At 41.7% G+C, this 10,836-nt stretch overlaps 1 protein-coding gene across 5 annotated transcripts in view; it reads right to left on the bottom strand.

Annotated features, from left to right (window-relative positions):
- NUP98 (nucleoporin 98 and 96 precursor) overlaps nucleotides 1–10,695 on the bottom strand; it is a 121,218-nt gene extending 110,523 nt beyond the window's left edge. For 4 of the 5 annotated variants that reach the window (XM_036259063.1, XM_036259061.1, XM_036259060.1 and 1 more), the window contains exon 1: nucleotides 10,571–10,695. The gene's annotated coding sequence lies outside the window, so the exon portion shown is untranslated. The remainder of the gene's footprint in view (nucleotides 1–10,570) is intronic. The other variant, XM_036259064.1, reaches the window with a different exon arrangement.
- Between the last annotated feature and the right edge of the window lie 141 nt (nucleotides 10,696–10,836).

Below are 10,836 nucleotides of genomic sequence, written 5' to 3' on the forward strand. Positions count from 1 at the left end.
CCAAGGCTCTGAGCACTTTTTATAAATTAACTCATTTAAATCTCTGCCCTGGCCAGTATGGCTCAGCAGTAAGAGTGTTGCCCGCAGATCAAAGAGTCCTGGGTTTGATTCCAGCCAAGGACACATACCTCGGTTGCGGTTCGTCCCCGGCCCCGGTTGGGTTTGTGCGGGTGGCAATCAATCAATGTGTCTCTCTCTCATCAATGTTTCTCTTTCTTTCTCTTCCTCCCTCTCTCCCTCCAGTTCTATCTGAAAAGATTAATGTCCTTGAATGGGGATTAAAAAAAAAAAAATCATATAAATCTTCTAAGAATCCAGTGAGGTGTTTTTATCCCTATTTCCCAAAGGTGAAACTGAGGCAAAAAGGTCACAAAGCTTTTACAGCCATGTGCCCCATAACGACGTTTCAGTCAACAAGGGACTGCATATATGGTGGTGGTGGTCCATAAGAATATACTGTATAGCCCTGGTCGGTTTGGCTCTGCGGTTAGAGCATCAGCCTGTGGTTCCGAGAGACCCGGGTTCGGTTCCCGCTAAGGGCACGTACCTCAGTTGCAGTTTGTCCCCGGCCCTGGTTGGGTTGTGCGGGTGGCAGCTACTCGATGTGTCCCTTTCGCATCGATGTTTCTCTCTCCCTCCCTCCCACTCTATCTGAACAAAATATATATATAAAAAAAAAAGTCCTCGGGTGAGGATAAAAACAAAACAAAACAAATCAACAAAAGAATATACTGTATAGCCTAGCTATGTGGTAGGCTATACCATTTAGGTTTGTGTAAGTGCACTCTATGATGCTGGGACTATGAAATGACGTATTTCCCTGTGGTTAAGTGACACATGACTATATTGACTCCAGATGCTGTGCTCCTAGAGTCCAGAGCCTAGAACTGTCCTAGAGAAAGGGCACTGACAACTAAATGACTTCGCACTCACAATAAATAAGGAGAATATAAAATCAAAACTTGGTGCTCGGCCAGTGTGACTCAGTGGATTGAGCATTGTCCCATGGACTGAGAGGTCCCAGTTCAATCCCCGGTCAGGGTACATGCCAGGGTTACGGGCTCAATAGCCAGTGGGGCACATGCAGGAGGCAGCCGATTGATGTTTCTATCTCTCTCTCCCCCTTCCTCTCTCTCTAAAAATTCAATGAAAACAATTTTAAAAATAAATAAAATAAAATAAAATTTAGGCAGTATTGATCCAACACTCTGTGGGGAAATAGGTACTCCTCTGGCAAACACAGGAGTCCTAGTCACCAGAAAGGTAATCTCTCTTATAGACTGACAATATATAAGGTATTCCCATGGCCTAGATGAACTTTCCTACAAAGATTAACCACTTCCTTTATGGATGAACATATATTCAGTGCATTCTTTTTTTGTTTGTATAAGACATACTTAGAAAAAAAATCAAAATGAAATAGTGCTATACAGAAAGAGACAATGCCCTTAAAATGCACTATGCTCTCTCTGTCAATCTTCTAATTAATAATTCAGACTGTATGATACAAGAAAGAAATAGCCTTAATAACAGACCCCAGTATTCCCCCACTGTCCCAAATGAAGCTCAATAAATTACTATCCTGTTTTATACATCCAACTTTTGTAAGCTTTGTGAACTCTAGACACAGAAAACTTCGTTTTCTTCCAGAAAAGTGGTAGACAGACTCTGACGTATGGTAACACCCAAGCAACTGCCAACTCTATGTGCTATATGAATGACTAAGCAAGCTTGGTGCTCTCTGACAAACAGAAAGCTACACAAATGGGAAGTACAGGCACACCTTGGACATTTTGTGGGTTCCGTTCTAGACCACTGCAGTAAAGCGTGTTATCACAATAGAGTCAGAATTTTTTTTGCTGCTGGAGCAGCAGTTCTCAATCTTCCTAATGCCGCGACCCTTTGATACAGTTCTTAATGTTGTGGCAACCCCCAACCATAAAATTCCTTTCGTTGCTACATCATAATTGTAATTTTGCTACTGTTATGTCTTAGGAAAGGGCTGTTCAACCCCCAAAGGGGTCGCGACCCACAGGTTGAGAAGCGCTGGGCTGGAGGGTCTTGCCCTTCAATTTATAAAAAACAAAGTATCTGTGAAGCGCAACAAATAAAATGAAGCATGCCTATAATTTTTCCTTTCCACTTCACTGAGTTCCTCTGTATCACTCAGTAAAGAGCAAAAACAATATTTGTTAGATGGACTACTGTACTTTCCAGTTTTACAAAGTATTTTGCATATGTTCTCTTATCTAATCTTCAGAAAGTACTAGAAAAGGCAGGAATTAGTATCTACACTTAAAGTAAAGGGAAAAATGTTGATTTTTACCTAAAATAAGAGATGAAGGATGGGAGAGTAAGGCAGAATTCCAGGAAAAAGAGATTAGCCTAATCTTAATCAACTAATATCACATGCCAGCAAAATTATCTGCTATCCTCTGAATTATCTTTTTATTTTTTATTTTATTTTTTTGAATTATCTTTTTATATCCTTCCTATGATTGATCCCTAGATCAAACCATTTTCCCTTTGTTAGGACATTCATTTTTCTCCCTAAAAACTATGTCCTCTTTTCTTTCTAAAAATTGCTGTTCAAACCTCACCTGCTTTACAAGACTGTCCCAGATTAGACCCTGCAGAAACACTTCCCCTTCCCCTCCCCCTTTCCAAGTACTATTACATAAACTAAATGCCTCCCAGCTGTTTGTAGTTATGCAATATATTTGTTGTTATACCTACCACTCGAGTATATGAGCTCTGGTAAAAGCATCTTGATTTTACTCAATTCCTCCCATTAGAATATAATTAACTTAAAATAATCCACAGTATCTAATATACCTCCTTTCTTACAATGCTAAATAGCATTTTTTTCATCCCCTTAACATCACCCTCATTTAAAAAAAATAGTAGTAGTGAAAAGGGTATATTAGTTTTGGATTGAGACAAGTCCGTATTTAAAACTCTGCCCTGCCCTGGCCAGTTTGGTTAGGGGTTGGAGCGTTGGCCCTTGGACTAAAAGGTCCCCAATGTGATTCCAGGTCAAGGGAACCCACCTGGACTGCAGGGCTGTCCCCCACCCCCAAGCAACCAATCAATTGGTGTGTGTCTTTCTTACAGACACTTCTCTCTCTCTCTCTCTCTCCCCAATCCCTTCCACACAATCTAAAAATCAATGGATCCCGCCAGTAGCGGCTTACTGGATTGACTGTCATCCCATGCACCTGAAAGATGGCTGGTTGGCTTCCAGGCCAGGGCACATGCCCAGGCTTTGGGTTCAATCCCCAGTATAGGGCGTACAGACAATTGATGTTTCTATTTCTCTTCCCCCTCTCCTTCTCTATCTAAAAAGTCAATAAAGCCCTGGCCAGTTTTGCTCAGCAGTTAGAGCATCAGCCTGAGGTCCAGAGAGACCGGGGTTTGGTTCCCCCTAAGGGCATGTGCCTTGGTTGCAGTTTGTCCCCGGCCCTGGTTGGTTGTGTGGGTGGCGGCCACTCGATGTGTCCCTTTCCCATCGATGTGTCTCTCTCTCTCTCCCCCCTTCCTCTCTCTCCCTCCCACTCTATCTGAACAAAAAATGGAAAAATGTCCTTGAGTGAGGATTACAAATAAATAAATAAATAAAATAAAAAGTCAATAAAAATATATTTAAAATAAAATTGAAACTAAAATCAATGGAGAAAGATCTTCGAGTGAGGATTAACAAAGAAAAAGAACCTCTACCCCTTATCTTTTCAATTCTCTGTAAATCTAAACTTAATTCAAAGTAAAAGTGAAAACAGGAATAAAAAACATCTGCCACTTCCTTGCTACTGTGTAATTGTAGTTAAGTCATGATATACTCAACCTCTTTAGACCTCAATTTCCACATATGAACAATAGACATTATACTGCCTACCCAAAATGACTGAGGACAAAGTTGCCTCAAACTAGAGCTCCTGAAATGCAGACTTTTTAGTTTTTCAACCAACATTTTACAACATTTAATAAAATGTTTTTCTTTATTGATATTAGAGAGAGAAGGAAGAACGAGAGAGAGAGAAACATCGATGAGAACATCAATTGGCCACCTCCTGCATGCCCCCCACTAAGGATTTGGCCCACAACCTGGGCACGTGCCCTGAACCAGAATTGAACCAGCGACCTCTTGGTGCATTGGTCAATGCTCAACCACTGAGCAACACCAGCCTGGCACATTTTACAATATTTTTAATTAATAAAGTATAATAATTTCCCCCCACTCTAAACTGCAATCGACCAATGCCTAACTAGAACTCCATGCATAATACAATTTATTTCCCAACACTTCAGTGCCATCTACTAACCATTTAACACAACCATAAAGCACCACTGCAAACAACAAAATCAAAGACGCCCCCACCACACACACACTACACTCAGGTCACTCTGATTATCCATTCTCTCCTAATAATCTCACATCTCTAGCCTCAATCCCAAAATACTCACCTTTTCCCCCCTCTTAATTTGTTTTTATTGATTTTAAAGAAAGAGGAAGGGAGAGGGAGAGAACATCAATCAGCTCCCTCCTGCACTATCCCCACTGGGGATTGAGCCCACAATGAAGGCATGAGCCATGACCGGAAATCAAACCAGTGACCTTTTATTTCATACAATGACACTCAACCGAGTCACACTGGCCAGGGCTCACCTTTTTTATTTACAAGTCACACTGGCCAGGGCTCAGTTTGCCTATTTCTTAAGAAGCTCACAGCAAGAAGAGCAAGGTGTGCAAATAATGGTAATCTCTGTCAAAGAAGCACATGGAAGCAAGACTAAACAAAGGTGTGAAGTGATGAGTGACTACAACATGTATTCATGGAGGATGAACTGTTCCCTTCCTGAATAGGCAGTCCTAATTCAGGCATTCTGACCTCCCAACCCCACTGGCCCAAGGCACTTGGTTCTGTTTCCCTTGATCAATGGTTTTCAAGTATTTTTAGTTATGGAACCTAATACATTAAACAGACATCAGCAGAAGTTGCCCTGGCCAAAACAAAGAGGGGTGGGTACAGTAGAGCCCTTCCAAAGAAGCTTAGGGTTATATGAACTAGTGTGGAAATCATGGTCCTAGATTAGAGGTTCTCTGTGTGGTCCACAGGTCACTAGAAGTCCCCAAAACCTCTTTTAAGGAGTCCATGAAGTCAAAATTACTTTCATAACTATTAGACATTATTTGCCTTATTTTATTGTGCCGACTTCTGCAGTGACATGCAAATAGTAGTTTACAAAACTGCTGTAACCTAAGCATGAATCAAGACAATGACCCCAAATGGTACTAACAGTAAAAATTCTTCACTGCCACCCACTTAACAATTAAAAAAAAAATCCACTTTGACTTGAATGTCCTTGATGAAGCACTGAAAAGTACCAATGGTATTAATTCTCAACATTTCAGTACACATATTTTTATTTATTTAAAAGGCGAACTTTTTTTTTATTGATTTTTAGAGAGGAAGGAAGAGTGAGATAGAAACATCGATGAGACAGGACATCGATTGGCTGCCTCCTGCATGCCCCCCACTGGGGATTTGGCCCACAACCTGGGTATGTGCCCTGACCAGGAATCGAACTGGTGACCTGTGCATGAGTCAACACTCAAGCACTGAGCCACAAGAGCCTGGTTCAGTACACATCTTTTTAATACTCTGATTATTCCTTGGGATAAAATGAGAAGCACTCAAAAGCACTTGTGCATATTGAAATATAAGGGTTGTCTCAAGGTAAAATATGCGTGTGATTACTTTTGAGTAAAAAACTGAACTAGCTGATTTTTTCATGGAACATCATTTTTATTTCAAAGAATGAAAAACTATGGTTATTTAGATTTGAGACAAAGCCCTGGCTGGTTTTGCTCAGCGGTTAGAGCATCGGCCCACGGACCAAAGAGTGGTGTGCATGTAACTCGGTTGCTGTTAGGTCCCCGGCCCTGGTCGAGGTTGTGCAGGAGGCAGCCAATGGACGTGTCTTTCTCACATCAATGTCTCCTGCCCCCTCCAATTCTACCTGAAGATAAAAAGAAAAATATCCTCAGGTGAGGATTAAATATATATATGTATATATATTTTAAATATATATTAAATATGTATATATTAAATATATATATTAAATATGTATATATATATTTGAGACAAAAATTAGAATTTTTAAAACTTACATCCACCAACAAGAACTGGTCAGCTTCCCAACTCCTAAAGACATATCTTTTGAGATGAGTGAAAAATATTAACTGTACAATTAAATTTGTCAACATGTGGAAGATAAACCAATAATTTCTAATAACCAATGTATGTCATAAAATCATGCATGGATAATATCCATTCAAAGTGCAAGAATAAACGAATTTTAATGTAACAGAGCACAAAAGTTCAATGACGGTTTCAGATTCCATACTGAAACAAATATTTTTAAAAGTATGAGTGTACTGTCAAAGAATATCTAAAATTATTCGGAGAGCCTTGGCCGGTTTGGCTCAGTGGTTGGAGCGTCAGCCTGTTGAGACCCGTTCTCCTAGACTATTGCTATAGCTTAACTCCAGTTCCACATCTTCCAATCTACCCTACACTACCCACAGCTTAAACTCACTCTTAAGTATCAGACTTAAGCTAATCAGCTATATTTTAAGAATTTTTATTTCTGTACTGAAAATTTGCAATTGTTCCACACTATAGTGAATTAAGCAATGTGCCAATTATCAGTATTTATTAAATTCTCAGTATCAGTACAATGGGACAAGGCCTCTAATCAGTGCATATTTATGTACATCAGTGAAATGGAAATGATAATGGAATAACAAAGCATCACATTTAATTACATCAATTCAAATACAAGCTCTTGTGCCCTCTTCCACAAAAAGAGATTCATATTGCTTTATTCCTATCCCAGAGAATGGGAAGCTACCACAGAAATGAAAGGAGAAACTAAAGAAAATGAGTGTAGGACTCTACGGCTTCCCAATACCAGATTTCAACAATTTAAGGGTTTTTCAAGGACAATTTTAACAAAATGCAACTTATTAGCTGACTTTATAAGCATAGACCAGGCAACATAAAGTATGATTTTACTGAAATATTGGGAATATTTTCTCTAGAGAAGTGGTCACAAGCAGAGGCAATTTTGCCTCCCAGGTGACATTTGACAATGTCTGTAGACATTCTGGATTGTTACAACTTGGGGAGGGGGTGTTATGGGTATCTAATGGATAGAGGCCAGGAATGTTGCTAAACACCCCACAAAATACAGAAGACAGCTTCCCCACCATAAAGAATTATCTGGCTCAAAATGTCAACAGTGCCAAGGCCAAGAAACCTTGCTCTAGAGACATACTATGTCAAATACAGCAGATCCTAGAATAATGTCTTTTAGTTCAACAACATTTTGTTATAATGTTGATGAGGTTCTGTAAGAACTTAACTCGTTTGTATCAATCAGCCTAGGGTCATATTGGTTGCTGTTATATGTAGTTTTGCTACAGTTCCAAGAATCTATCAATGATGCTGAGTGAGGACTCATTGTACAAGGTTCAATTCCAAACACAAAGAATGTACCAAATTCTCTAGAAACGCTGTTTACACACCTTGCCTCTAATACCTATTGTTTAACTTCTGAACTTCTTAGTCCTCTAACCTTTTAACAAATTCCATAATTATAGAGGTGCTCTTCACTGAAAATTAAACATCAGTATTACTACCCCTTACTTCCTAGGTTAACTGCCATCATAAAAATAATATCACAGCCTTGGCCAGTTTGGCTCAGTGGTTAGAGTATCAGCGGTGGACCAATGAGTAGTGGGTTCAGTTCTGGTCAAGGGCACATACCTCAGTTGTGGTTGTCCCCGGCCCTGGTGGGGGGTCATGCGGGAGGCAGCCAGTAGATTGTCTCTCTCACATTGATGTTTCTCTCTCCCTCCCACTCTATCTGAAGATAAGCAGAAAAATATCCTCAGGTGAGAATTTTAAAAAATAATAATGATTAAAAAAATATCACAGCCCTGGCCAGTTTGGTTCAGTGGTTAGAGTATCGGCCTGTGACCAATGAGTCGCGGGTTCGGTTCTGGTCAAGGGCACATATCTCAGTTGCGGTTGTTCCTGGCCCTGGTGGGGGTCGTGCAGGAGGCAGCCAGTACATGTGTCTCTCACATTGATGTTTGTTCTCTCTCTCCCTTCCTCCCTCCCACTCTATCTGAAAATAATAATAATATCACAATAAAATAATATAATTGATTTTTCTTCTAAGCTGTGAATGTGGTTTCCTGAACATTCTACTTGCTTTTAGTTATCTAGGAGCTAGTGGGCATGAATCAAGTCAGGTATAACATATGAATGGTATGGGTCCTCTTATCCAGGCCCCTTAGTTTAGAAGCACACAAATACCCAGCCTCTTCTTTTTTTTTTTTTTCTTTAATTAACTACTTGGCTTTTTTTTTCTTCTTAATCCTCACCTGAAGGTATTTTTCCATTTTTGTTCAGATAGAGTTGGAGGGAGGGAAGGAGAGGGAGAGAGAGAGAAACATCGATGTGAGAGACACATCGACTAGTTGCCTCCTGCACAACCAGACCAGGGCCAGGGATGAACCACTACCGAGGTATAAGGTATGTGCCCTTTATTGGAATGGAACCTGCAACTCATTGCTCTGCGGGCCAATGCTCTACCCGCACTGAGCCAAACCTGCCAGCTTTACCCAGCCTCTTTATACACTATTTTTAGGTTTAACTCCTCCATATTTGTTTATTCATTCAAGCAAACACACTTACTGAGAACCTACTATGTGCCAAACAACCTGAATACAAAGATAAGACAAAAATATTTACCACAGACTACTAAAAAGACAAACAGCTAACACACAAAATGATTTGTGCTATAAATAGAAGTGTCAAATAGTGTTAATGGAAGCTTGCAGGGGAGAGGATGCCAAGACAGGCTTCCCAGAAGAGAGTGATGCTGAACTGAGAAAATGTCACAGAAGACACACCCTGTTCATATCTTAGTATTTAGACTACATATCTCTTCAGCTTTTATATACTATTCTTTTTCAGTTTTGCTGTCATTTAAACAAGAGCAAAGTGAAGATCTTACTTTCATCAAACTTTTTAAAATCTGACTTTCAGAGAGAGGAAGGGAAGAAGAGAGGGAGGGAGGGAGGGAGGGAGGGAGAAACAGACAAATAGACATGGACCAGTTGCCTCTCACAGGTGCTCTGACCAGGAATCGAATTCACCACCTTTTGGTGTATGCTCCGATGCTCCAACCAACTGAGCCACACTGGCCAGGGATTATCAAATCTTAATGAAGAGTCAAAAAGTAGTTCTATTAATGTATTTCCTAGTCCCTCCATCCTGTCCAAATTCTGGTTGTTTTTTTAAATATCCACCAAATAAACATACCATCTGTCACCCAGTTAACAAGGGTTTTTTAATTTATAAGGCTGCCACAGGGAATGCTCACTGGTCTTTTCTTTTTTCCAGTTAGTTTCTTCTTCCAAAACAGAGTTTAATTTTCTCACCTTCTTCTACTACAAAACTTTGAATTCTGTACAACAGAGAAGCCATGAGTTCCAAGGTACAAGACCACAAAATGACTGCTGCCTACCTTTCTAAATCTCGTCTATATTTTCTGCTTTCTATTCCAATACTGCTGTGGACCACTAACTGGACTCTTTCTTCTGAGTCCCGAGGAGAATAAAAATGTTAGACTTGGTTACAGGAAACTAGCCAATAACTTGTAGTCTTACCCATTCGTTTTACAGTACATAACATTATTGACATTCTTTCACCAACTTCTAAGTTTAGTTCTCATGGTTTAGGTTAGGGAAGCACTAATTAAGCGTCTACCTTACGGTGATATAGTAGACAAATTTCTAGACTGAGTCAGATCTGGCAGTGGCTAATCGTGTCCCTTCTCTGGGCCTCAGTTTCTCCATCTATAAAACCCACACGTGACCAAGGGTAGATTGGCTTAATTACTAAGGTCCACAGGGCTTTGTCGTAATCCAGAAAGCCCATCTTTCTCATTTAGCTTTACATGAAACACGTGGGAAACCAGAAAATAATCTTTTACTCCACTAACCTGACCTTAATTCTCACGTTTCAAAAAAGCTAACAAACTCTCTATCCACCCAATCTCGATCCATCCACCCTGGAGCTGCAAATTTCCCCTGTTGGGGAGGCCAAGGCAAATAAAGCCTTCCCACGCGAGTCAAGGAAGTGCTGGGAGAACACATCAGGGTTTTAAGGCGCTGCCATCGCAGAGCCGGCCCACCTAGCCATAGCCGGACAAATGAATAAGTACAAATGGATAGATGGACACTCCCTCACCGTAGGCTGCGATGGGAGTCCCGGGGCCCAGACCCCACCGACAGCCATTCTCTAGCAGTTCCCCAAGAGCCGAGCCTCGGGGCCGCAAACTCGCGGGCCCGCCCCCTCCCTCAGGGCAGAGGTGCGCGCAGGGCGCGAGACTTCGGCGCGGAAAGGGCCTGGGAAGGGGCCCCGCACACCGCCCGCCCAGAGAAGAGGAGGAGCCTGTAGTCCCGAGCCGCCACCACCCCCGACTCTAGACTTACCGCGGTGCAGTGGGGGAGGGGAAGTGCCAGGAGTAAAGGCCTAGACCTGTTCGCCACCCGCCGCTCAGAGAGCAGCGCGCGGCCGCCACGAAACCGTCGCCACCGCCACCAGCACCGATACCGACCACCGCTTCGGGCGCAGCGCGCAGAGGGCCCGACTGCGTCACACGCCGCCCGCCGTCAGGGGCTCGCTCCGGGCGCTCCGCCCTCGTTGCCTGCGCATTGGCAGGTGACGACGCCACTCTAGGCCCACCCTATTACTCATT

Source organism: Molossus molossus, unplaced genomic scaffold (genome assembly GCF_014108415.1).
Source record: "Molossus molossus isolate mMolMol1 unplaced genomic scaffold, mMolMol1.p scaffold_m16_p_13, whole genome shotgun sequence".
NCBI classification, from domain to species: Eukaryota; Metazoa; Chordata; class Mammalia; order Chiroptera; family Molossidae; genus Molossus; species Molossus molossus.